At 43.7% G+C, this 24,003-nt stretch overlaps 1 protein-coding gene across 7 annotated transcripts in view; it reads right to left on the bottom strand.

Annotated features, from left to right (window-relative positions):
* Nucleotides 1-4,522: 4,522 nt before the first annotated feature.
* The window catches only part of PSPC1 (paraspeckle component 1), a 172,200-nt gene continuing 152,719 nt past the window's right edge, over nucleotides 4,523-24,003 (bottom strand). For 3 of the 7 annotated variants that reach the window (XM_040340549.1, XM_040340544.1, XM_040340543.1), the window contains 4 exons: nucleotides 19,794-19,905; nucleotides 15,563-15,646; nucleotides 4,765-4,880; nucleotides 4,523-4,645 (listed from right to left, as the gene is read on the bottom strand). The gene's annotated coding sequence lies outside the window, so the exon portion shown is untranslated. Of the gene's footprint in view, nucleotides 4,646-4,764; nucleotides 4,881-15,562; nucleotides 15,647-19,793; nucleotides 19,944-24,003 lie in introns of all 7 variants that reach the window. The other 4 variants (XM_040340548.1, XM_040340542.1, XM_040340545.1 and 1 more) reach the window with 2 other exon arrangements.

Genomic DNA, 24,003 nt, shown 5'->3' with positions numbered 1-24,003 from the left:
TCATATCTTACTGCAGGGCGTGGATCCCTGATACATCGATCCTCATGCAACCACTCTATGATGCTCTCAAGTCTGTGCCGTCTAACCTGTCAAACAAAGCCCTGGACAATTTCTTTCTTCTGAAGCAAGCAATATCTACAGCTCCTGCTTTGGGCCTCCCAGATTATGGAATACCCTTTAAGCTGTTTGTGTCGGAAAGACAAGGCCACGCAACAGGGTTCCTAGCTCAACAAAATGGAGGCCGTACTAGACCCATTGGGTACTATTCATGTCGCTTAGACCCTGTGGCTAGGGGTGGCCCTTCCTGCTTAACAGCTGTCTTTGCTGCCCAAGCACTACTGGACAAAACTTCAGACCTAGTTTTAATACACCCCCTGCTTCTTCTGGCACAGCGTGTCATTGCTGCCATCTTGAATCAGGTGCAACCCCTACACCTGTACACTGCTGACATCTTCGGCTGCAAATCTCCTCCTCCTTCCAGAAAATGTAACCCTCTGAAGATGTCTCACTCTCAACCCGGCCACCCTTCTGCTGTTTTTCGAGGGGGGAAAGATGGAAAAGATGAAGAAAGGATCGGAGAAGGTGAAGAAAAAGACCCCTGTACTGTTCAGTGAGTGAAACTCCTCTGGAAAACCCTGACTACATACTTTTTGTGGATGGCTCCAGATATGCGGACGAAGGAGGCAAGTACCACACAGGTTATGCTGTGACCTCAGAATTTGAAATTCTACAATCAGGAGCATTACCTCCAACTGTATCTGCTCAGGAAGCGGAGCTCCATGCCCTCACTACAGTGTGTCAGAAGGTAAAAGAGCCAACATTTTCACAGATTCAGGGTGTGCCCTGCGAGTGACCCATGACTTCAGTATCATCTGGAGGGCTACAGAATTTCTGACAGCGGCCGGAACACTGGTGAAACACAGCCCAGCCATCAAGGAGTTAATCGATGCACTACTCCTGCCTGACCAAGTGGCTGTCTTGAAGGTTAAAGTACATGGCAAACTGAATTCTCAAGAAGCCAGAGGGAACCACCTAGCGGATATAGCTGCCAAACAAGCAGCGAAAGACCAACGAAAAACGGCTGAAGTGGCAGAAGAGGAGAGTGAATCTTTAGCGCAGATGCCTTTGGAAGTCCGTGTGCCATCTGACAGGCTATACCTAGCCTCTATGCAAAATGCAGCTCACACAGAAGAACATTTGGAATGGATCAATAAAGGAGCAGAATATGATGGACATGTCCTCTGGTTAGCTAGAAGCCTACGCTGTAACAAACATGACAGCCAAGACCACGGCTAGGAAACTACTGAGTGAGCTAGTATGTAGATGTGGGGTTCCAGAGGTGATAGAGAGCGATCAGGGCCCGGCCTTTACAGCAACACTTACAAAAGAGATTTGGGCAGCACTGGGAGTTCAGTTAGCTCCACACCCCCCATACCACCCTCAAAGTAGCGGGAAGGTAGAAAGGATGAATGGGACTTTGCCCATTGCCCTGTTCAGTGTCAGACACACCCCCCGGGGAAACATGCTCTGTCCCCTTATGAAATTCTGTTTGGTTCAGCCCCCAGACTTGGCTTCCCACAGTAGTTGCAGTTACAATCTGATGTGTTTTGCCATGTCACACGTTTGTTTCATTAACTAATATCCATTCTCGAGTGTTTTCTCCCATTCCAGATCCTGAATTAGATACAGGAACATACCAACTACTGCCTGGAGATTGGGTGCTAGTAAAGAAGTTTGTGAGGATCTCTTGAGCCAGGATATGATGGTTTGTTCCAAGTTTTTCTGACCACAGCCACCTCAGTCAAACTGGCTGTGAAGAACACCTGGATACACACTTCCCACTGCAAGAAAGCTCCACCCCCTAAGGGAAAGACCCCGCCCACTTAGTGCTGACTATACTGCATATGCTTTTTTCTGTTTGGTCCAAGGGGGGCTCAGCAGGTAGCCATTACACAAAATGACAACTTATTCACCACATTCTAGTATAACTCTTCAAACACACGTGTGGCCACCTTTATCTTTGATTACTGTAACATAGTCTCCTGCCCTCCAGTTCCCTGGCAATGTAACTTATACCGTGACACACCCAGTCACAGGAGGAAGCAAGCAGCTCCCTCCGGAAGCTTTGACCCTCATGTGTACATAGATGCCATAGGGGTCTCAAGGGGGGGTTCCTGATCAATTCAAAGCCAGGGACCAGGTAAATGCTGTATTCTGCCCTTTGTAAAGAAGTTAATGAGCAAGGCTGCAGATAACAGAACACCTACATTTCTCCACCAAGAAGAAGAGGATCCCTTTATGAAGGAAGAGGATAAACCTTTCACTGCTTTACAGTCACTCCCCGTCCATAATTTCACAGTCCTATAGTGATTTAGGGAAAGGATAGGGAACCCAGTGGTGCGACCTGGGTACAGCTGCAGCGAACATCCTCACCACTAGAGGCTCTGGAGAAAACCTGCTGGACCTTAGACTCCGTGCCCTGGGGAATTTTGGGTCCTTTAGTTTGAGGGACAGATAGAAAATAGCCATTTTAGGGGGGTCTGTGAAGGAATGCAATGAGCATAATGATAAATTAGAAAATGTCTATTCTCCATGCATCTTTAATATAAAGTCTATATTGCTTTTCCATGTATACCACTGCTACAGGCCTTCCTCACTCAAATCAGCTCCTCATAGTATCCCTCCCAAACATGGCGCATACGCTCCACTCCCACATAGTTTTAGTAATGCGGAGGTGAAGACACGTCAGAGGGCCGGCTAAGATCAACACCCCATCTTGTACCTTGACCAATTAGATGCGCTTTCCAGTTTACATTAACATAATAATGACGTATCATATTGTAATAGAGCTTTGTCTTGTCTGCAATAAAGCAGAGATAACGTAGTACTTGAACTGAGAAGTTGTATCAGTCATTTATTACCCGCGTGCACGCCAGTTATCTGAACTTTTGATTTGAAGCAGCAGTAGAATCCTAATTAACCCCCTTTGAGGTTAACCTAGATCACAACAAATAATGCATTTGAAATGCATTTTTTGCTGTGAAAATGACAATGGTCCCAAAAATGTGTAAAAATTGTCCGAAGTGTCCACCATAATGTCGCAGTCACGAAAAACATCGCTGATCGCCGCCATTAGTAGTAAAAAAAAAAAAAAAAATCATAAAAATGCAATGAAACTATCCCCTTTTTTGTAAACGCTACATATTTTGCGGAAACCAATTGCTAAACGCTTATTGCGATTTTTTTTTACCAAAAATAGGTAGAGGAATACGTATCGGCCTAAACTGAGGAAAAAAATATAATGTTTTATACATTTTTGGGGGATATTTATTATAGAAAAAAGTAAAAAATATTGAAATTTTTTCAAAATTGTCGCTCTATTTTTGTTTATAGCGCAAAAAATAAAAACCGCAGAAGTGATAAAATACCACCAAAATAAATCTATTTGTGAGAAAAAAAAGGACGCCAATTTTGTTTGGGAGCCACGTCGCACGACCGCGCAATTGTCAGTTAAAGCGACGCAGTGCCGAATTGCAAAAACTGTCCGAATCCTTTAGCTACCTAAAGGTCCGGGTCTTAAGTGGTTAATGCATCCTATGCATTAAGGTGAAAAAACACATGGCAATCACGGGCCCCCCAGCCCCTGTTTTACTTACCCGAGCCAGTTCACCTGCTCGGCGTGTCCCAGGCGTCCTCTTCTCCACGGAGTCTTGCCGTTGATTGGATAGATAGCAGCGCTGGGGTGTCTATGGACGCTTAGGGTATGATACAGGAGCACCCCCACAAGGTAACCCCCTTCAGAAGAGAGCTTCCCAAAGGGGGTTATCTAATGCTGGGACGACCCGCTGTGGGACCCCAGAGGAGGATGTTCGGCTCTACTCTGTGCAAAACTGTACAGTGGAGACAAGTATGACATATTTGGTAATTTTTTTTTTTTTAAATACCTGAACCTTTACAATCACTTTAAAGTGGTTCTAAAAAGAAAAACATTTTTACTTTAATGCATTACAGTAAAAAAAAAAAAAAAATATATATATATATATATATATATCAATCAGTATTTGTTTCGCCCCTTCACCCCCTAAATACTTAAGAGTCCTCACTTAATCCAGTGATGTGCCTGTCTGCAGAGGCTCTCTCCTGTCTCTTACAGGATTGAGGCAGCAGCAGAAGCCATTGGCTCCTGCTGCTGTCAATTAAATCCTGCGAGCAGAGAGCAGGGGTCAAGGCACACTGTGTGTATGTATTCACAGAGCACAGGAGCGAGCATGGACATGCTTCTCCATAGAAAGTGGTTTCTTATGGTGGTGGAGAAGGAGGAGCCAACTGTGACAGCAGGGAACCCCAGGAGGAGGAGGATCAGGGACCCCAGAGAGAGAGGATCAATACACCATTGCACAGAGCAAGTATAAATTACTATTATATAAAAAAAAACACACAGAGCCTTTACAGCCCCCTTTAACTTTGGCTTCCCATTGGGTACTAAAGGGCCCATATTATTGTTTGAAGGATTCACACAAAAAATAATTAAAAATATTTATTAAATAGTTGTGCATCATATACAATTTTAATTGCTGGCATTTCAAAAAACACATTCAGAGAACACATCAAGGTAGTGTAATCTTTCTTCTGCAGTAGGTTTAATCTAGGAGAGAAAAGAAAATTTAAAATTCCACAAGAGATAATTTTTTTTTGCTGGTTTAAAATCAAATACCAATTATCTTACTGAAGGAAAAGTAGAAAATAAAAAAGAAGAGGGTATACCTGCAAACTTATTTCTGCTTAAGTCGCTGTATAAATCTAGATGATGCCCTAAAATTACTGGGTCAGCGACCCGTCCCTGGAGCTGGTAAGAAGCAATGAGTATAATCCAATAAAACCTGCAACAACAAAGACATAAGCATGCATCAATATGGCTTTTTTTTTTTAAAAAACAAAACATGTTATTTTAATCTTTTCTGTTTACAGTAAAACAAATTACACTGCTCATATCCAAGGTGAGAACATAGAAACTTTAATTGAGACAGATCTTGTGCACGTGAATTGTGAACGCTATGGTGGAAAATACGAGGTCTTGCATGAAATTCGCACTTACACCTATTATAACAATTCTAGACCCTTCATTTATTTGTATTTTAAATGATAGAGATTATCAACCACAAATCCAGAAACAACACATGATACAAGTGACAAATTATATAAATTGCAGTTCAGTGAGTAAAAAGTATTTAACCACTTAAGGACTGCCTCCTGCACATTTATGTCGGCAGAATGGCACGGCTGGCACAGGCACGTACCTGTACGTCCCCTTTAACTGCTTGGGGGCAGGTCGGCTCTGCTGGGTGAGATCACGTAGCTATACGTCATCTCTCCCAGTATCTGTACATTAGGTGCTTGTTGCGTGTATTATCGCGAGAATCCTTTTTATATTATCATCAAGTGCCATTATGTGTACGTATTTCTATTAAACCATTTTATACTTCAACACTTTGTTTGGCCTTTAAAGTCCCACCCAGGGGGGAGATATTCTCTTTTTTGCCTATTGTCCTAGAGATATGGCCAATACAATTGTTTGATATGAGTCAGTGAATACCTCCTCTTTAGCAGAGAAACAGCCCCAAAGCATGTTTCCACCTCCATCCTTGACTGTTGGGATGGAGTTCTTAGAATCAGTCAGCATTTTTCTTCCTACAAAACACAGCAAGTCGAGTTAATGCCAAAGCGCTCAATTTTGGTCTCACCTGACCACAGCACTTTCTCCTAATCCTTCTCTGAAGTTTGCCAATGAGTATCTAAATGATTCAGACGGGCCTTCTGGAGGAGCCTTGCAGGCACTGCAGCATTTCAATCCATGGCAGCATATTGTGTTACAAATAGTTTGGTGACTATGGTCCTAATTTCCTTGAGATCACTCACAAGCTTCTCCCTTGAATTCCTGGGCTGATCCCTCACTTTTCTCATGATCATCCTTACCTCATGAGGCGAAATCTTGCATGGAGCTCCAGACCGAGGGCGATGGATGGTTATTTTGTATTTCTTCCATTTGCGAATAATCGCTCCAACAGTTGTGTCCTTCTCACCAAGCTTGTTGCTGATGGTCTTGTCATTCCAGCCTTGTGCAGGTCTACAATCTTGTCCCTGATGTCCTTTAACAGCTTTTTGGTCTTGCTTATGATGGTGTGTTTGAATGGAAGAAATTCTGTGGACAGGCGTCTTATACGCATAACGAGTTGTCGTTATGAGCACCTTCTTAAATTGACATTACTAATCTGTGTACCACATAAGCATACTGTAGTCAGTCTGTGGGAGCCATAATTATTGTTGGTTGGTAGGGGATCAAATACTTATTTTACTCACTGTACTGCAACTCAATTCATAAGTTGTATCGGGTGTTTTTTTCTGAATTTTGGTTGCTGTTCTGTCTCTATCATTTACCATACACCTATGATCAAATGGTATTTTTGTACTCACCGTAAAATCATCCATTTGCCCCCAGAGTTCATCATTGACTAACACAGTGCCTCTTAAATCTTGACCATTGGGTTATATTGCCTCTGCAGAAGTAGGATTAGGCAGAACAAAAAAATAACTTTGCTATGCCCCATGGGTGGTCCTAAGTCATTATATAACCCCCTCCCTGCTCTAGGTATTCAGTTTAGAAGCAAGCAGTAATAGAAGTATCAAAAACTCCACAGAGGGGTGGGTGCTGTTTCCGAACTCTGCGACATGGATTTTACAGCGAGTACAAAAATCCCATTTTCTCTTTAGTTCATCAATGGACACAGCGCCTCCTTAATCTTGGCCATTGGGCTGTCCAAAAGCAGTGCCAAAGAAAAATGAGAGGTGGGGTTAAATAACCCAGGGCTAAACACAAGATCCCCAACCAGGACACAGGAGCCTTAACTGGGTCACAACAGCCCCATCTGAAAAATAAAAAGTTGAAGGGGAAAAAAAAAAAAAAAAAAAAAACACACCCCTCAAGAGGGAACCCCCTCTTAACCACCAGGCATGAAAACCCCCTTAATGACCAGACCAATTTTCAGCTTTCGGTGCTCTCACATTTTAAATTGACAATAACTCAGTCATACATCACTGTAACCAAATTAAATTGTTGTTCTTTTTTCCCCCGACAAATAGAGCTTTCTTTTGGTGGTATTTGATCACCTCTGCGGTTTTTATCTTTTTCGCTATAAATGAAAAAAGAACGAAAATTTTGTAAAAAAAAATGAATTTTTCTTCATTTCTATTATAACATTTTGCAAAAAAGTAATTTTTCTTCATAAATTTGGCCTAAAATGTATACTGCTACATATCTTTGGTAAAAAAAAAAAAAAATGTGGATATAATTTAGTCTGGGTGAAAGTTATAGGGTCTACAAGCTATGGTACCAATTACTGAAAATTTATCAATTTGATCACATCTGATGTACTGACGGCCTCTCTCATTTCTTGAGACCCTAACATGCCAGAAAAGTACAAATACCCCCCAAATGATCCCTTTTTGGAAAGAAGACATTCCAAGGTATTTAGAAAGAGGCATTGTGAGTTTTTTGAAGTTGTCATTTTGTCCCCTTTCGCCTCCCGTAAGAACAATCAAGAGGCAGAACAGCCGACATGATTGTTCTTATGGTGTAGAGAGAATCGCCGACTGAAAAAGAGGATATCTGAATGATGCCTGTAGCTGCAGGCATCATTCAGATATCCCTGCACAAAGTCAAGGACGTCATATGACGGCCGTCAGGAAGTGGTTAAAATGCATGTTTTTCCCCGGGTATTGCAGAGTATTGTGCGGGGGTATTGCAGAGTATTGGGCAGGGGGTATTGCAGAGTATTGGGCAGGGGGTATTGCAAAGTATTGGGCAGGGGGTATTGCAGAGTATTGGGCAGGGGGTATTGCAGAGTATTGGGCGGGGGGTATTGCAGAGTACTGGCGCAGGGAGTATTGCAGAGTACTGGCGCAGGGAGTATTGCAGAGTATTAGTGCAGGGGGTATTGCAGAGTGTATTGCAGGGGGAATTGCACAGTATTGGGGTGGGGGTTGCAGGGATGGATGGATCTGTGACTGCAATAGTAACAGATCCAGCCACAGCGCTGCCGACACCCGCGCTCCCCCCTCTCACACTGTACTGATCGGTACAGAGAGAGGAGGGAAGAACCGGCGTCATCAAATGACGCCGGTTTGTTTACATATGATCGCTCCGTCATTGGAGCGATCGATGGACGTCCTCCCAGAGTTAAGCGACCGCCTTGTAGACGTATATCGTCTTTAAGCGGTGGTTAAACAGCAGCCTGCAAAACCTTGTGGCAGATGCAAAAGGGTCTACTTTATACAATTTGATGAAAGTATGCACTGACAACCAAGAGGCTGTCTTGCACACCTGTGATATTGACGCTTAATGGCGGAAGGCCCAAGAAGTATTAAGTGACGAGTAGAATGCGTTGTAAAAAGGGAAAGCAGGAACCAGACTTTTACTAGAATAAGCCTGAGTCAGTCTGTCTGATCTATCTGGAGATGGTAGCCGAAAAAATGGCCAGCCATTTTCTTGTGTAACCACAAAAAAGCGAGTCTGACCTCCGAATGGACTCCGTGGTCAGATACACCCGAATCGAACAAACCACATCCAAGGCATCCAAAGCAAATTCCTTGGGATGAACCGACTTAGGACACAAAGAAGGCAACACAATGTCCTCATTTAAGTCCGAGACCACTTTAGGTAGGAACTATGGACAGGGACAAAGAACCACTTCATCTTTGTGGACCACCAAATAGGGAGCACGACAGGATAATGCCGCCAACTCAGACAACCTACGGGCTGATGCAGTAGCCCCCAAGAATGCCACCTTCTGGGACAATGCAGGCAAAGGGAATCTCCCGAATAGAGGTTAACTGGAGAACTGAGAATACCCAGTTCAAATCCCATGGCGGCAAAACAGACCGTACAGGTGGAACCACATGTCGGACTCCTTGAACGAAGGTACAAAATAAAAAGTGAGTGGCTAGGGATCGCTGAAAGATTGCCAAGGCAGACACCTGGCCCTTGATGGTATGCAAGGCCAAGATCTGCTCAACGTTAAAGGAAGGCCAAGATCCGCTCTAGAAAAGGAGCGAGGATGAGCGCCAATCAACTCACATCAAGAATTGCACACTTTTTACGTTCAATGGTATAGCCTGCTAGAGGTCAACTTGTTCACCTTTAACATAGTAGTGATCACTGATCCAGACTAACCTGTGTCCCTCAGTACCTGGCTTTCATCAGCCAAGCAATTAAAACCAGCAACTGTAAAGCAGGATGGAAGCTCCGCCCTTGGGACAACGGGTCCTCAGAGGTAGCTCCCAAGGGGGGTTTACGGCCACCAGAATGACCCCAAGATTTTCGCCCTTGATCCTTCACCGACTACCCAGGTCATTATTAAATCCAGAGTCCGACCCAGGTAATTAAATTTCCTGGATGGGGATAGAGAAGACTTTGGGTAGTTTGGACGTTACCCAAACCTTTGCATTAATTATATCCGCACAAGGAGACTCAGGGCCCCCTGAAATGGATGAACTCTGCCCCCCTTCTTTGGTGCCTCCAAAAGGCTCAATTCATGGATCCCCTTGATGCTTGCTGGTTTCCAGCTTCATGGACCTCCTAAGTAAAGATGTTCCTGCACCCGAATTATGGATGAGGGCAGACCTTAATGCTGAGGGGTCTTGTTTGCAGGACTGGAGAAGCCAGCTCTATGCTTACTAGACCAAATTTGCTTGTAACCTCCCAGGGAAGACTTGAGAGATGAGTTTCCCTTGTCTGCAGTCCCAGGAGCACAAAATAATGGGCTGAGAAGGAACGTCCCTTTCTTAGACTGTGGCAGGAAGGTATCCCCCCCCCTATGACACCCTTAATGTCCTCCAGTGTAGCCCAAATAGGCAATTGCTTTGAAAGGGGAGATCAATGAATTTTCTTCGAGGCTTGGTCTGCCGACCAGCTCTTAAGCCACGGCACGTGTCTACTACCGCTGAAACAGTTTGGACAGCATGGGAGCCGCATCCAAAGATACATCATCTATAAACTGCAGCCCTTGGACCAACTGGTCCGCCAGATCAACATAAGCAGCAGGAACCTGCTCATTCCCCAGACCTTGGCGCAAAAGCTTGGCCTGTTCAGTTAAAGTTTAAGACACCAGGGCTGAGGCCAGTACCAGTCATATTGCCGAACCTGCCACAGAAAACAAATTGCGTGCCACCGACTCCACTTACCCATCGGCCGGGTCTTTAAAGAATGGGGAATCGTCTACTGGAATCATGGTTGCATTATTCAACCTAGAACCAGTCCACTTTTTTTAAAACCACAAAAGGTTGCGTTGTTTGCACCCCACTCCTTAAAAACTTGTCAAAATATGGCAGATAAGGAAACACCATAGCTGCTCCGAGGTGCGTTGTGTGTACCAAAAGGGACAGCCACGTGCGTGGCCACAGCCTCCATTTTTAAAGTCTCAGTATCCACCGGCATTTTTTTCCTTCACTGCTGCCATCGTGGAGGAGTCATTGTTGCAAACGGACGGATCAGGGAGAGTGGTATCAAGGCCCACTGGACAGGGCCATGTCCACTGCAGAATCAGACTCGTTCAGATGAGCAGAAGAAGGTGGAGAACGCTTCCTGCCAGGCCTTTGCCCACACGCCACTTCCACCCAGGATATTAGGGTTTCTAGGACCGCCGTTAGTGCATTAACAGGGAGCTGGGGTTCAGAGGGACCAGGCACCCCCAAAAAGCTCTGTAGATCATGTGACCCGCTGGGCCTGTCTACACAGCTCTGTCTCCAGCATTGTGATGGACTAAGGGAAAATGGATACGGGGACATCTGACTACACCAACATGGCCTCCAGCCAAAGACCAAGCAAGACTAAGGGAAAATGGCCACTGAACGCTGCCAATTTGTTAACAGAGTCCACAGAAGCCTCCGCTGTGCCCTCTGCATTGGGCCCCCCTTCAGGTACTGTACCCACACTGGCACATGAGCCCCCCTCTCCCAGGGTAAGTTTAACTCTCGGGCCAGCCTCTGTCCGTTGAGGCTATGTCATGGCCCACCTACTGCGTAGCTGCGGTCTGCACGCGCTCGCTGGCCTGACTGGGGATATCACTGTATCTAGATTATTGAGCCTGTCAGTTGATTGTAGATCTCCCAGGAAAAAAGATGCATGGGAGGAAAAAAATTGCTAGGATCAAAAAAGCCCAGCAAGGAGCTAGGCCCTTAGTCCTGACAGAAAAAAATTGAATACCTAGAGCAGGGAGGGGGATTATATACTGAGGACGGGCATAGCCAAGTTTTAAAACTTAAAGATCAAGATTAAGGAGGCACAGTGTCAGTCGATGGGAGAAAAATGATTGAACCCTTCAGTCTTTTATAAGTGGGCAAACTTACAAAATCTGTGGATCAAATAATTATGTTCCCCACTGTATATCATACTCCTACCCAAGTCCTCCCTAAGTACATGTCTCCACTTGAAATTCACACCAACAATATGGCGGCTACTGATCACTCATCCACACAGCATAGAAGTGCACACATGAGCGAATAGCAGCTGCCATGGCCATGGAGATCACATTCATCCTGAACCCAAGACAGCACCATCATCCCTTCAAAATATGGGGGGGGGGGGGGGAATGGGCAGGACAGTGCCAGTATATGAATTCTCCCATACAGTGAGGAGAGATGGTAGCAAGACATTTGTCCACTCATTGCATCAGAGGAATCCCATGCCCTGCATATGACAATCACTACACATCGGTCTTACATCAGTGTTACCCAGGCTGGTTTTACCTTCCTCTGTGCAAGTGCATTAGCTTTATTAAAACACATTTGTAAAAGGTTTTACACTATTGGCATCCATCCATATGTTATCTTGGTCACTTGAGATGGGAAGGCTGTCGGCACATGTGTGGGCCGATACAGTGAATCCTATCGGTTCCTTTTGGCTGGATACCCACAGAGGATGAGATCCATGGTTTACACAGTGAGTACGGAAAGTATTCAGACCTCCTTAAGGCTAGGTTCACACCTATGCGAATTGAGTGCGGTTTAAACCGCATCTAATTCGCAGGACATTTCAAAATACATTGTTTTCAATGAGGCTGGTTCACATATGTGCGATGCATTCGCACTGCGTATTGCCTCCAAACCGCATGCGGTTTTTATGTCTTGCGGTGCGGCTCAGGTGCGAATTCAGTCCCATTATCTTCTATGGGTACGCATCTAATTCGCACATGTGTTCAGTTCTCTGCAGGAGTTTCTCTCAATCAGCTCAATACAATTCTCCCCCACTCTCCTCTCACCCGGAAGTTCTCCCAGGTCTCCAAATTCGCACCTGATCTGCAACTAAACCGAAGTTGATCTGCAGAACACCCTCTAGAGAAATCTGCAACGACAACGCAGCTCAAAAAAGCAACGCACTAGTGTGATTCCGGCCTAAATGTTTCACTCTTTGTTATATTGAAGCCATTTGCTAAAATCATTTAAGTTCATTTTTTCCCTCATTAATGTACGCACAGCACCCCATATTGACAGAAAAACACAGAATTGTTGAAATTTTTGCAGATTAAAAAAGAAAAACTGAATTATCACATGGTTTTAAGTATTCAGACCCTTTGCTCAGTATTTAGTAGAAGCACCCTTTTGATCTAATACAGCCACAAGTCTTTTTGGGAAAGCTGCAACAAGTTTTCACACCTGGATTTGGGGATCCTCTGCCATTTCTCCTTGCAGATCCTCGCCAGTTCTGTCAGGTTGGATGGTAAACGTTGGTGACCAGCCATTTTTAGGTCTCTCCAGAGAAGCTCAATTGGGTTTAAGTCAGGGCTCTGGCTGGGACATTCAAGAACAGTCACAGAGTTGTTGTGAAGCCACTTCGTTATTTTAGCCGTGTGCTTAGGGTCATTGTCTTGTTGGAAGGTAAACCTTCGGCCCAGTCTGAGGTCCTGAGCACTCTGAAGGTTTTCGTCCAGGATATCCCTGTACTTGGCCGCATTCATCTTTCCCTAGATTGCAACCAGTCGTCCTGTCCCTGCAGCTAAAAAAACAACCCCACAGAAGGATGCTGCTGCCACCACCATGCTTCACTGTTGGGACTGTATTGGACAGGTGATTAGCAGTGCCTGGTTTTCTTCACACATACCGCTTAGAATTAAGGCCAAAAAGATCTATCTTGGTCTCAGACCAGAGAATCTTATTTCTCACCATCCTGAAGTCCTTCAGGTGTTTTTAAGCAAACTCCATGCAGGCTTTCATGTGTCTTACACTGAGGAGAGGCTTCCGTCGGGCCTATCTGCCATAAAGCCCCGGCTGGTGGAGGGCTGCAGTGATGGTTGACTTTCTACAACTTTCTCCCGACTGCATCTCTGGAGCTTAGCCACAGTGGTCTTTGGGTTTTTCTTTTACCTCTCTCACCAAGGCTCTTCTCCCCCGATTGCTCAGTTTGGCCAGACAACCAGCTCTAGGAAAGGTTCTGGTCATCCCAAACGTTATCCATTTAAGGATTATGGAGGCCACTGTGCTCTTAGGAACCTTAAGTGCAGCAGACATTTTGTAACCTTGGACAGATCTATGCCTTGCCACAATTTTGTCTCTGAGCTCTTCAGACAGTTCCTTTGACCTCCTGATTCTCATTTGCTCTGACATGCACTGTGAGCTGTAAGGTCTTATATAGACAGGTTTGTGGCTTTCCTAATCAAGTACAATCAGTATAATCAAACACAGCTGGACTCAAATGAAGGTGTAGAACCATCTCACGGATGATCAGAAGAAATGGACAGCACCTGATTTAAATATATGAGTGTCACAGAAAAGGGTCTGAATACTTGGGACCATGTGATATTTCAGTTTTTCTTTTTTTTTTAAATCTGCAAAAATTTCAACAATTCTGTGTTTTTCTGTCAACATTGGGTGCCGTGTGTACATCAATGAGTGAAAAAAATGAAATTAAATGATTTTAGCAAATGGCAATATAACAAAGTGAAAAATGTTACTTCTCTTGGGACTTTTGTGTGTCAAACAATCGACTCAAACTCACTGGGAATACTTTTGTCATTTTTTTTGTGTGAAACACAACACTTTTATATCAGTGTGCCTTCACACAGGGATGAATTTCACCCCAAACTACATAGAGGACCCAAGGTCCCTTTATGGCTCGCTAAAACATTCTGTTGAAAAAAAAAAAAAAAAAAAAAAAAGATATATTATATACCGTATTTATCGGCGAATACCGCGCACTTTTTTCCCCTTAAAATCAGGGGAAAATTGTGGGTGCGCGATATACGCCGATTTTGCTGTTCCCGGGCGCCGCCGAAATAGACCGAGCCGAGTGTACTCTGCACTCGGCTACGCTACGCTCCGCAGCCACGCAAGAGGAGCCGAGACAAGCCGAGAGGAGTCGAGCGCCGCAGAATAGAGTTGAGAGCCAAGCGTACTGCGCACTCGGCTAGGCTCCGCCCGCAGCCACGCGAGAGGAGCCGAACACACAGGAAATCCGGCTCCTCTCGGCGCCAAATCCAAATACCGCTGCAACCCCGGGCAAGGTGCGGATGGACTGGACGGACCCCGCAAGGAAGCCGCAGACAAACACCTCCAAAGCGCAGATGGACACTCACAAGGCTGGACGGACCCCGTGCAAGGCCGCAGGGCAAAAAAATGTTTTCCCTAAAAATACCTTCCTAGGTTTGTGGTGCGCGTTATACGCCGGCGGACGGTATACCCCGATAAATACGGTATACACACACACACATATTATATATATATATATTATATATATAATATATATATATATATATATATATATATTAAAACTTCTAAAACACAAAACGCAGCTAAGCCCGGCAAAAAAAAATATATTTTAAACGTGGGTTACTGTCAAGTTAAATCATTCAGGAGAGGTTGTAAAAACGTCCCGTGTACCTTGGAGTCTTACCCAGCCACTAATTGATTTTTTGGTGTTCACAATATTTACATCATTAAACACTTGATATTAGGGCTGAAACTAATGATTTTCATAATTAATTAGCCGATTGTTGTTTCAATTATTCGGTTAACCGCTTAAGGACCGCCGCACGACTATTTACATAGGCAGAATGGCACGGCTGGGCACATGGACGTCCCCTTTTAGATGCCCAGCCGTAGGTCGTGATCGCGCCGCTGGCGGTGTGCTCTCGACCCGGTCCTGTCCTCCCTGCCCGCGGGGACTGGGTAGATTGCCCAGACTTTGACTTTTGGCTGAGAGCAGAGAGGAAATTCTTTGCATACCAAAGATTGTGAAACCCTGTGTCAAGATCGCAATGGAAAAAGATCGCAATAACGATTCTCAACGATTAATCGTGCAGCTCTAGCCGTATCGCAAATAATGGCCTGGTATTTTAGACGATTTTCATGGCACCAACTTTACAAATAATGCTCCTGTTTACTCCACTGCATGCAATTTTTTGTGCATTTAAGAGTGCAACATATCTGCTAGGTTTAGCTCACTAAAACCTATTCAAAAATTTTAAATTTGCTTTGATCTTGGAGCTTAGGGTTATGATGATCAATTTTTCCTTACCTGAAGTAGACCTTTTGCAGCTTCATATGGTAATCCTAGTATCTAGCTACATATCGCCATGTCTGCTCGTCATGTCTGAAAATACTGTAAAACAAAAATTATATTGTCTTCAGCCATTTCACAATGAGTCTGCTGTACTTGGGAAGAGGTTCATGGAAGGCTTTATAAGTACTTAAACTAGGATTGAAGGGGGAGCAGAATTAGAATATAATGGGGCAGACAATTAGTCAGGAGCCAGACACTAAATAAAAGGGTAGAACAAGGGAAGATGGTTAATGGTAGATGAGTAGTTTGCTATGTTACAAGCAACCATTAGCAATTACAGTATTGTTTTAATTACTAAACTACTAAAAGTTATGCAAACACAAGTGTAAATGTGACAATGAATTAAAGCGTTTGTTCACCGATGCCAATAGTTTGCCAAGCAAAATAGTTAAAAGCTTTGGAGCATGAAGAGAACCATAATTGGTATCGCTGAATCTTGGCTTTATTCTTCACCAGTGGCCACTGGTGAATTTTTAGGGTGGGGGCGCCAGACTCTGCCCTTCCTTTGACCCCTCCCACTTCTCATAAGCCACACCCCTTATATAATTCACCCACTCCGCCCCCTGTATTCTACCCATAGTATCAGGAGTATACCGCTCAGCCTCAGGGAAGTGAATATGATAGATAATATAAATCACACACATACAGTGAGGAAAATAAGTATTTGAACACCCTGCTATTTTGCAAGTTCTCCCACTTGGAAATCATGGAGGGGTCTGAAATTGTCATGGTAGGTGCATGTCCACTGTGAGAGACATAATCAAAAAAAAAAATCCAGAAATCACAATTTATGATTTTTTAACTATTTGTATGATACAGCTGCAAATAAGTATTTGAACACCTGTCTATCAGCTAGAATTCTGACCCTCAAAGACCTGTTAGTCTGCCTTTAAAATGTCCACCTCCACTCCATTTATTATCCTAAATTAGATGCACCTGTTTGAGGTCATTAGCTGCATAAAGACACCTGTCCACCCCATACAATCAGTAAGAATCCAACTACTAACATGGCCAAGACCAAAGAGCTGTCCAAAGACAATAGAGACAAAATTGTACACCTCCACAAGGCTGGAAAGGGCTACGGGGAAATTGCCAAGCAGCTTGGTGAAAAAGGTCCACTGTTGGAGCAATCATTAGAAAATGGAAGAAGCTAAACATGACTGTCAATCTCCTCGGACTGGGGCTCCATGCAAAATCTCACCTCGTGGGGTCTCAATGATCCTAAGAAAGGTGAGAAATCAGCCCAGGACTACACGGGAGGAGCTGGTCAATGACCTGAAAAGAGCTGGGACCACCGTTTCCAAGGTTACTGTTGGTAATACACTAAGACGTCATGGTTTGAAATCATGCATGGCACGGAAGGTTCCTCTGCTTAAACCAGCACATGTCAAGGCCCGTCTTAAGTTTGCCAATGACCATTTGGATGATCCAGAGGAGTCATGGGAGAAAGTCATGTGGTCAGATGAGACCAAAATAGAACTTTTTGGTCATAATTCCACTAACCGTGTTTGGAGGAAGAAGAATGATGAGTACCATCCCAAGAACACCATCCCTACTGTGAAGCATGGGGGTGGTAGCATCATGCTTTGGTTTTTTTTTCTGCACATGGGACAGGGCGACTGCACTGTATTAAGGAGAGGATGACCGGGGCCATGTATTGCGAGATTTTGGGCAACAACCTCCTTCCCTCAGTTAGAGCTTTGAAGATGGGTCGAGGCTGGTCTTCCAACATGACAATGACCCGAAGCACACAGCCAGGATAACCAAGGAGTGGCTCTGTAAGAAGCATATCAAGGTTCTGGCGTGGCCTAGCCAGTCTCCAGACCTAAACCCAATAGAGAATCTTTGGAGGGAGCTCAAACTCTGTTTCTCAGCGACAGCCCAGAAACCTGACTGATCTAGAGAAGATCTGTGTGGAGGAGTGGGCCAAAATCCCCTCCTCCAGTGTGTGCAAACCTGGTGAAAAACTACAAGAAACGTTTGACCTCTGTAATTGCCAAACAAAGGCTACTGTACCAAATATTAACATTGATTTTCTCAGGTGTTCAAATACTTATTTGCAGCTGTATCATACAAATAAATAGTTAAAAAAAATCATACATTGTGATTTCTGGATTTTTTTTTTTTGATTATGTCTCTCACAGTGGACATGCACCTACGATAACAATTTCAGACCCCTCCATGATTTCCAAGTGGGAGAACTTGCAAAATAGCAGGGTGTTCAAATACTTATTTTCATCACTGTATATACACACACATACATATATATCTCCTGTATACAGTTGGCTATATACAGCCACCTTCCTTCCTGTATATAGAGACCTTCATCATCACACACTGCAGATACACATCTGTCCTGTACACAGCTATACAGGGAGTGCAGAATTATTAGGCAAGTTGTATTTTTGAGGATTAATTTTATTATTGAACAACAACCATGTTCTCAATGAACCCAAAAACTCATTAATATCAAAGCTGAATATTTTTGTGAAGTAGTTTTTAGTTTGTTTTTAGTTTTAGCTATTTTAGGGGGATATCTGTGTGTGCAGGTGACTATTACTGTGCATAATTATTAGGCAACTTAACAAAAAAAAATATATACCCATTTCAATTATTTATTTTACAGTGAAACCAATATAACATCTCAACATTCACAAATATACATTTCTGACATTCAAAAAACAAAACAAAAACAAATCAGTGACAATATAGCCACCTTTCTTTGCAAGGACACTCAAAAAGCCTACCATCATGGATTCTGTCAGTGTTTGATCTGTTCACCATCAACATTGCGTGCAGCAGCAACCACAGCCTCCCAGACACTGTTCAGAGAGGTGTACTGTTTTCCCTCCTTGTAAATCTCACATTTGATGATGGACCACAGGTTCTCAATGGGGTTCAGATCAGGTGAACAAGGAGGCCATGTCATTAGTTTTTCTTCTTTTATACCCTTTCTTGCCAGCCACGCTGTGGAGTACTTGGACGCGTGTGATGGAGGCATTGTCCTGCATGAAAATCATGTTTTTCTTGAAGGATGCAGACTTCTTCCTGTACCACTGCTTGAAGAAGGTGTCTTCCAGAAACTGGCAGTAGGACTGGGAGTTGAGCTTGACTCCATCCTCAACCCGAAAAGGCCCCACAAGCTCATCTTTGATGATACCAGCCCAAACCAGTACTACACCTCCACCTTGCTGGCGTCTGAGTAGGACTGGAGCTCTCTGCCCTTTACCAATCCAGCCACGGGCCCATCCATCTGGCCCATCAAGACTCACTCTCATTTCAGCAGTCCATAAAACCTTAGAAAAATCAGTCTTGAGATATTTCTTGGCCCAGTCTTGACGTTTCAGCTTGTGTGTCTTGTTCAGTGGTGGTCGTCTTTCAGCCTTTCTTACCCTTGGCCATGTCTCTGAGTATTGCACACCTTGTGCTTTTTGGGCACTCCAGTGATGTTGCAGCTCTGAAATATGGCCAAACTGGTGGCAAGTGGCATCTTGGCAGCTGCACACTTGACTTTTCTCAGTTCATGGGCAGTTATTTTGCGCCTTGGTTTTTCACACGCTTCTTGCGACCCTGTTGGATATTTGAATGAAACGATTGATTGTTCGGGTGATCACGCTTCGAGAAGCTTTGCAATTTTTAAGAGTGCTGCATCCCTCTGCAAGATATCTCACTATTTTTGACTTTTCTGAGCCTGTCAAGTCCTTCTTTTGACCATTTTGCAAAGGAAGGAAGTTGCCTAATAATTCATGCACACCTGATATAGGGTGTTGATGTCATTAGACCACACCCCTTCTCATTACAGGGATGCACATCACCTAATATGCTTAATTGGTAGTAGGCTTTCGAGCCTATACAGCTTGGAGTAAGACAACATGCATAAAGAGGATGATGTGGTCAAAATACTCATTTGCCTAATAATTCTGCACTCCCTGTACAGTTGTGCTCATAAGTTTACATACCCTGGCAGAATTTTTTTGATTTCTTGGCTATTTTTCAGAGAATATGACTAACATTTTACACTCATGGTTAGGGTTTGGCTGAATCTATCAATCAACTGTTTCTGTTATTTAGATTTAAAGAGTAAACTACCCAAATTACCCTGATCAAAGGTTACATACCTGGTGATTTTGGCCTGATACATGCACACAAGTTGACACGAAGGGGTTTGAATGGTAACCATCTTCACCTGTGATCTGTTTGCTTGTAATCAATGTGCTTGTATAAAGGGTTAATGAGTTTCTCGACTCCTGACAGAGCCTTGCATCTTTCATCTATTGCTGCACTGATGTTTCTGGATTCTGAGTCATGGGGAAAGCAAAAGAATTGTCAAAAGGATCTGTGGGAAAAGGTAATTGAATGTTATAAAAACAGGAAAGGGATATAAAAAGATATACAGGGAATTAAGAATGCCAAACAGTGTTCAAACTTTAATCAAGAAGTGGAAAAATAGAGGTTCTGTTGAAACCAAACCATTGTCAGGTAGACCAACTAAAATTTCAGCCACAACTGCCAGGGAAAATTGTTCGGGATGCAGAGAAAAACCCACAAAAAAAACTTCAGGTGAAATACAGGACTTTGGTGTGGCCGTTTCAAGATGCACAATAAAGAGGCACTTGAAGAAAGATGGGCTGCATGGTCGAGTCACCAGAAGAAAGCCATTATTGAGCAAATGCCACAGTATCCCACTTATAATACACCAAACAGCACAGAGACAAGACTCAAACTTTCTGACACAAAGTCATTTGGAGTTATGAGACCAAAATTTAGATTTTTGGCCACAACCATAAACGCTACATCTTGAGAGGAGTCAAGGCCTATGAAGAAAGGTACAGAGGTGGATCGCTGATGTTTTGGGGATATGCAAGCTACAAAGGCACAGGATGAATGCAGTATGTTGTGATCAAAAAATACTGGAGGAACATTTGCATTCATCAGCCAGGAAGCTGCACATGGGACGTTCTTGGACATTCCAACATGACAACATGGCAATGATCCAAAACACAAGGCCAAGTCGATCTGTCATTGTCTACAGCAGAATAAAGTGAAAGTTCTTGAGTGGCCATCTCAGTCTCCTGACCTCAATATCATTGAGCCACTCTGGGGAGATCTCAAACATGCAGTTCATGCAAGACAGCCCAAGAATTTACAGGAACTGGAGTCTTTTTGCCAAGAGGAATGGGCAGCTTTACCATTTGAGAAGATAAAGAGCCTCATCCACAAATACCAGAAAAGACTTCAAGCTGTCATTGGTGTTAAAGGGGGCAACACAAGGTATTAAGAACTGGGGTATGTGAACGTTTAATCAGGGTCATTTAGGTTGTTTCTGTTGCACCGATACCATTTTTTTTTTACACAGTAAGCGTAACGATACTTCCTTTTTTAAGTACTCGCCAATACCGATTCCCATCACCTAGGAAGAGTAGGTAAAGGGGTTGTTTGGGAGGAGTTGGGCGAGGCTGGGGTGAAGATGTGCTAGATGAAAAAAAAAAAAAAAAAGGAAGACTGATAAAGGGGGGAGGGGAGTCAAAATCCTGGCTACTGCTCTCTATTCAAATAAAAACAAAAAAAATATAAGCACTGCCACTTAAACATGATTGAAAATATTCAGCTGGTTCAAACACCCAGTGTATGTTCCCCACCAAAAATAAGTATAAATATATGTGCTGCGCTGCTGTATTAAATTCTAATTATATAGTTTTAACAACATAAAACAAAAATTACCGGCAAAGAAAAGTGAATACTGATGCCTAAATATATCTTGGCATGTTAATAATCTGAAAATGTGTTTATATATATATATATATATATATATATATATATATATATATATATATATATATATATATATATATATATATATATATTTTTTTTTTCTCCATGCACAAAATTACATATTGTTTGATTTGCACCCCAGTGGTTGGTGAAATCAAAACTCCAGGGCAAACAGTCCTATTTGCTGGAATTAGATAGACCACAGGTGTCAAACACAAGGCCCCCGGGCCAAATCCGGCCCTCCAAACCATTTCATGTGGCCTTCGCACCTCTCATGCAGCTGCCAGAGAGCTCCAGCCCTTTTCTGGTCCTACTCCTGACCCTTACTTTCTGCTTTCAAGCAATGCCTCCAGCTTCTTTCCAGCAGCAGCATAAGGTAAGGGGGTGCACTGTGATGTAATGGAGAGTGGGGGACTCAACTTCTGATGGTGGGCTGGCTCTTGACATCTAATGTACAACCGGCCCTTTAGAGGGTAATCATAATGCTGATGCAGCATACAATGAAATTGAGTTTGACACCCTTGACAGACACTATAGATGCCAATTTTCAGATTATAACACGCCAAGATATATTTAGGCATTGATATTTATTAGATTTCTATGTCAGTTTCATGTATTTAACACTATATAGATAATTAGTATTTGACACATCGGGGGTGCGGGGGGGTGGGGTCTAATCGCACACTGACCTGCTGCAGTGGTGCTGGCCGTGTGTCTGCCTCTGCTTGCTGGAGAGGGGGGCTCCACCAGGCTGAGTACGGACACACAGGGCACGGGGAGAAGCCTCGCTGTGTGCAGAGCCTTGCAGCTGTCAAGGAAGTCAGGTCTGTACGGAGGTCACACAGGACTCACTCCTGCTCACTGGACTGCGACAGAAATAGCAGAGCCGCGATGAGCAGAGCTTAATGCGAGAGCTGCAGGAGGGGGGGGGGGAGGACAGTGGGATGGGGGAGCTGAGCCTGCTCACCTCTAATGCAGGAAGTTTCCACAGACATGTTGTCCCGAGCCTGGTAAAAACTGGCGACAGGGGAGGAGGCGGCGGGGAGGGAAATCCAGGGGACACATCATTGGCTGTTAAGGACACAGCGGCCCTATTCCTTAACCAATAATTGCCCGCATTTTTTTCTTTACTTTTCAGCTGTTAATGGGGAATTCCTGCTGACAGCTGAAAGTACTGAGCCCGAAGGTATCGGTTTTGGGTATCAGGACAATTGCACATGCACAGATACTTGTGCAAATGCTTAGTATCGGTACAACCCTAGTAGTTTGTTGTCATCATGCTTTAAAAAAAAAAAGAGTAAACACAGATGATAAATAATAAATGGCTTCAGCCAAACACCAACCATGAGTGAAAGAAAAGTTTTCGTATTATTCATACTTTCTGAAAAATGGCTAAGAAATCAAATTCTGTCAGGGTATGTAAACTTGGGAGCACAACTGGATATACAGTAACAAGACACATAATGAATACATGCAGTCAGTGATGGGGGAAAGAAGAAGGTGGGCGTATATAGCTATATCCACTACAGGACAGATGTACTCACAATTTGTGACTATTATGCAGTGCAACATACTCAGTACATGGCATGGCAGAAATCCCCAAAATCATGTATTGTAAAGCAGCCAGTGAGACATGTGACACCAGTGAGGTGCACACTCATTGACACCCTGATGCTCCAGTCATTGTACAATACACCCATCATCGTCATCCCCATATTATACAACCATCATCACTATCCTTATCGCCATCATTGTATAATACACTTGTCATCGCTATCATCCTCATTGTATAATACACCCATCATCCTGATTGTATACCACCCATCATCATTGTATAATACACCAATCATCTGATGACGGGTGTATTTTACAATGATGGTGATGGGTGTATTATACAATGATGAGAATGAGGATGATCACCCTCATCATTGTATAATACACCCATCGTTGTTACCCTCATCCTTTTATAATACACCCGTCATCCTCATCATTGTACAATACATCCATCATCATCATTGTATAATACAACCATCATCATCATCATCATCATCATTATTGTATAATACACCTATCATCTGATGACGGGTGTATTTTACAATGATGAGAATGAGGATTGATCATCCTCATATACTACACAGTCATCCTCGTATACTACACAGTCATCCTCGTATACTACACAGTCATCCCCGTCCTCGTATACTACACCCATCATCGTATAATACACCCATCATCTGATGACGGGTGTATTTTACAATGATGAGGATGACGACGACGGATTATACAATGAGGACCCGTCATCGCTATCCTTATGATAGACAACACTCATCATCCTTATGATTTTGGCCTGGGCCCAGTTACACGCTGCAGAGAAGCGCAAAGAAGGGAACCAACTCTGACAGTGAGAGAGATTAGTGTGTGTGTAGAGCGGAGGGGCGGCTCACAGGCCGCCGTTGCATACAGAGCAGACATACACCTGCTAGCTAGGAGCCTGGAAGAGAGACACAGATTGACACACAGCCTGAGGCCCGTGGCAGGGTTTACATAACGTTTGCAGCCGCTGCTCAACTCAGGAGTCAGTCAGTAACAATCAGGGCCTCACTTCAGCTGCAGTCACCAATGATCGC

The sequence above is a fragment of the Rana temporaria genome, chromosome 2 (genome assembly GCF_905171775.1).
Source record: "Rana temporaria chromosome 2, aRanTem1.1, whole genome shotgun sequence".
NCBI lineage: Eukaryota > Metazoa > Chordata > Amphibia > Anura > Ranidae > Rana > Rana temporaria.
Note: the sequence above shows the minus strand (reverse complement) of the source record. Positions and strands in the feature narration are given on the sequence as shown.